Genomic DNA, 5154 nt, shown 5'->3' on the forward strand with positions numbered 1-5154 from the left:
CATCCTTTGAGGCGGCTTACCTGAACCATTTTTTCACCTACTTTGTTAAGGCGACCCGAATATCTGAGACGCTCTCAACCCTAACCATGACTTGGTAAATTACTAATACGACTCCTCAGACTAGATCTGCTAACTTTTTAATTAGGTTCAACCCGTTTATACATCTCTGCACTGTACGATAGCTACAGTCTACCCATTCAAAGATGGCGGTAGTCACGAGCAGACGCACCACGTGACCTCCATGGAGGGGCGGGGCGTGACGCCGTACCCAAGGGCGTCCACAACTAGATATGGCGCCCGCCGCCGAGCTTCTCCATCTATCCGAGCTCGGCGGCGATGGGTAGCTCACAAGGCAGTAACACAGGAAGTTAGAGGTAAGGCGAATTCTGTGGGCATAACGGTGGGTTCCACCATTACTTTTGTTGAATATTTACCGACCTCGGCCCCAATATGTACCAGGGGTTGGACTTTAACTACCCTTCTCCTTCACTCGATTAATATACATGCCTCCTCCTCCCGCAGCAACATCCTAAGGTTCTTCCCTGATGGTTACTTACCGCCGAATACTCATGCAGTATATAATTCCTGACCCTGAGGTGAGACGGATGTGGGCATGCTATGCCACTGTATAGATCGAGTGAGCACTTTCAATAGTAAATGTGCACCAAAAAAGACGTATTTTGTGTTTCTCATTAGACTGCTGTTTTAACTGTTTTTATCCCATAGTTTCTATAACACTGTTTTTAACGTAGATCACCTCTCCAAGCACAGATGGTTGGCGTGTTGTGCCCACTGCACGCTGCTATTATGCAGCCACAGTTCACCTGAGCTAGTTGATATCCTACCACACTAGCATGACACATTGTGTGTAAATTTTGGGCTTTATTAATCTTGTGTTTTGGCTAAGACTCAATGTTGATAACCCTGTAACATTGTTCTTATCCCCCAATGCAGGCATAGGATATTACTACAGAGGTAACCAAAACCCACAATGCTTGTATTTCACACATGACACTAGCATGCTGTTGAATGACTGCATATTCTATAATCTCTACACCTGATAGGTCCTGATGAATCGCGGATAATTTCTTGATGCGAGAAACATGTTGACCAATTTCTTTCCCAACCTCATCTAGGGCCACCATACCTAACCAGGTGGCACCCAGTGAGTTGGATTCACGTTTTTATTCGTAGCGGGAGACCCCCAGAATAAAGTAGTACTTTTGGTACTCCCTACTACATTTTAATCACCTTCTAGGCTATTTGCTCTATTTCCCACATACCTGCACTTCACCATAGGCAGGTGGATTCAAAAGATCTCCGATAAAGAGCCCCTCTTTGAGGTGAGCCCGTCGGGGATTGCACCGCCTCCCCGACGAGGAGCAACGCCAATGATGAAGCATGACACCCATTCGGGTGTGTGAGGCAAATACATCCAACAAAATGGATGCCCAAGGGTGCCATATGTACACCCCCGGTCACGCCAAATACACATAATTCCCTCAACCAGGAACGGTTCAGCAACCCACTTTGTTTCCCTATACTTGTTGGGGGCACTAGCTGACACTGGACCTTCTACTTTGTTAAGTGGTAAAGAGTGCCCCGTTGATCGATTGATCACCCTCCCCTCCTTTGAAAACTAATGGCTTTGGGCCCCCAGAGATGTATACTAAAGTATACAAGAGGTCGTAGGCTTACGCTCAACCTAAAAAAGGAGTACGGCTGAGGAGCAGGGGAAGCAGTGAGTGTCAACGTTCACAGTAGCCCTTGCTAATGAAGGACTAATGTGGTATATTTGCTCATAGAATGCACTTGCACTGTTTATCAAAAGGCTTTTTAATAAATCATTTTAAAACTCCTTCAATTTTTATGCATCCTTTGCAGTAAAATATTTAAATGGCTCTTATTGTGTTGCTGCCTGCTGTTGCACAGACTCATTTCAGACTGCAAAGAACGTTTAAGTTCATGTTTTTTTAAATAGACATGCCGTTTTATATCCAAAAGTACAGCACTGTTGTAACATCAAAATATGTCTAAATTCGCTGTTCGGCTAGATCGATGGTCAAAGCCAAGGTAAATACTTTTCTATAGTAACCTTTATTGGTGGTGCCATGTACAGCCTTAAATGTATGCATCTTTTGACTATTAGAGCTATGTGTTAGGCAGAGCCTGGAAAAGAAAAATTAGCATATTTCATACACTAAAACAAATGGAGTGTGATTGCGTAAAGAATTGTGGGTATGCACCTATTAATCAAACTTGTATAATTCGACAGATCACATAGGATGCAATAAAAAATGTTTATAGCAAACTAGAGTAATAACTTTGCTCAAAGAACCTGAGAGCTATGGGAGCCATTTTGTGGAGGAAGCAGGTTTAGAATCTTTCAGCTCTGTGCAGAAGCTGAGCTAAAATATGAAACTGATCAAATATTAAATGTTTACTTTCTGTGTTTCTGCGAGTTGTAGACATATGTTTCTTCAGCCTACAAAATGAATTCGTTTTTATTGTAACTGTGAGCAAGTAAGTGGTTGACAATTTTAGCCATAAACATGAATCATCTTCCGTTTATGAGACTAGTGTTTGACCACCATGGACCACAATGACCCGATGCACAGTTACATTGGTAGATGTGCTGAAATTACTCATTTCTCATGATCTCATCATCAAACAGCCACACTCACACTCACTAGTCATTGAATAAGCACTTTCATTTATAAAGTATCCAAATGTATTGGCTTTGTGTTCTTTTTCGCCCTCTGTCTTTGTATGTTTCTCGTGGGCCTCTTCCACCAACACTTGTGTGATGCAGTGAAGTTCCGCAATGTGTGCAACGTTTGTGTTCCCTCATATTAATGGCTGCTTTGGATACTTACAGAAAACTAACCTAGAAAAGAAAATACGCTTCTGACTTGCAAACTTTCCTGGTATTTATATTTTTGTAGATTTCGGTGCCCAAGTTCTTAGAAATAGAGTGCTTTTGAGACTTCAAACCCGTCTGCTTGAATTCGGTTTTGTAGTTCATGTAATTACTCGGGAGGACGCCCCAGACTTTACACTGTGAAAGCACAATTCCTTAATTGTGTTACGTTTACTGCACTGTTTCTATTTTATTTTAATTCCTAATTTTTCGCAAAGACACGGCTGTGCCGAATGTACTAGAACACGAATACCAAAAAAACTAAACAAAAACAAAACAGAGTGACGCCATGTAGGTTAAAAAACACTGGGGCATATTATCAAGGGGGTTTATCTCCGCTTTTTTGGCTTTAAAAGCCAAGAAAGCGGAGATAAAATTATCTCCCTATTACCTAGCTGTCGCTAAGACCAGTTAGGGACAGCTAGTAGGAGATAGCGACCATCTTGGGTCCCACTTTGCATTTCAGTGATATTTATCACTAATGACATGCAAAGTGGGCGTGCCAAGATGTTAGTGACTGAAAACAGTCGCTAACATCGCTATCCCCTATTACCAACTTTTGGAGATATTCGCGCTAAGCGCGAATATCTCCAAAAGCTAACACCTGCCCTGAGCAGTTCTTAGCCATGTTATCCAATGGGAGGTGGATAACATGGCTAAGAGCATTAGCTCGGTAAAGCATGAATATCGCTGACTTTTCAGCGATATTCATGCATTGCGGTGATTTTTATCGCATTTGCGATAAACCTTGGTAATACCAAGGTTTATTTGCGGTAAAAATCGCCGCAGCTCAGCGGTAAATTTTTGTCTCTAACCAAGCAATAGCGATAATTATCGCTATTGCTTGGTAATATGTCCCACTATCCCCAGGATCTTGAATTTACATCACGTTTTTCAAGAGTAAACTCAGGTTTTATTTTATGCTCCGCTGTTGCAAAAATGGGTAAGTGCCTTAACTAAAAAATACTTTAATCATCACCGATTCAGTTTAGGTAGAGGAGAAAATCTCAGTTTGAAAAAAGGTATATATAGTTGGCGAATACTTATATACTGCACTACTTAAATCTTGATGAGAAAGGGCTTCAAACAGTAAAGAAAAAAGACGGCGGATTCATGGTTGAAGTGCCCAGTCTCGTTTCCTTTTGATGTTTGTGTGATGGCAGAAAAAAATAGGCATTTTGCTTTGGCTCCTGTATTTCTGACCAAAGAAAATGAAAAACCGAGAAAGAATGGTGACCCTTGGCAGAGTCGGGGTTGTTCAGTCACAGCTGGAGTGCTGCTCTGTTAAACCGCCCACCCTTAGTATATGTACGTTCTGGCCCAAGATTCATCCTCTTATACAACCTACACATCGTCTTCCACTGTAAATTGGATAAAAAGTTAAGCCTTTTAAGAGTTTGCGGTAACAACGTGATCCACCTACACACTCTCTGCCACTTTAAATTGGGTGAAAAGTTGAGCTTTTCAAAAAGTTCAAGGTAACAACGTGATATGATGTAGGTGTTCGCTGAAACGTCTATTGAGAGAAAACAACTATTATTACATCGGTAAGCGGATATCCCAATTTAAATGCCGAGGAAATAGTGTACATTGATAAATCATTGGAGTATATTAATATAGACCAAGTGAATCCACGACATTGTCTCATTTGACACTTGGCACTGGAAAGTGAAGGAAGGCTACCCGTAAAAAACAATATAGGTTCAGTGTTATTGACAGAATGTGCTATTTAATTAGATGTAAAGAAAAAACACCTTTTGAATTTATCTATTTTTTCCCCATCACTTGCTTTGCACGTGATCTACACTTCTATATTTGCACAAATTACTTCCCTGTAGTGGTGTTTCTCTTGACAGTAGCATGCTCAAGTTGGGTACGATTTGATGTTCACGGGGCCACTGGCCTTACCTCCAGGCATCTGCCTGTTCTGTTTGTCTGTAATATGGTTCCTGAAGCAGCCCCTGTGCTGCTACTTTCCACATCAATACAGGGGTAGTTGGATGTCTATGCTTTCATGTATATTGATGGCATTTTGACTTATTTAATTAATACAAAAAATAGTGGGCGGCCTGGAGGGGCGAATTTCAAGTGATCTGGTTGCTGACCTGTTCCTTCGTTGCTCTCACCACTCTGCAGGCCACATGGGAACGGGTCACCTAAAACCCACTACTGTGTCTTGTTCCTATTTTAAGGCATGCACAGGAGAGGGTGCAAGCTGACCTGTACTTTTTCCC

Source organism: Lissotriton vulgaris, unplaced genomic scaffold (genome assembly GCF_964263255.1).
Source record: "Lissotriton vulgaris unplaced genomic scaffold, aLisVul1.2 SCAFFOLD_1883, whole genome shotgun sequence".
NCBI lineage: Eukaryota > Metazoa > Chordata > Amphibia > Caudata > Salamandridae > Lissotriton > Lissotriton vulgaris.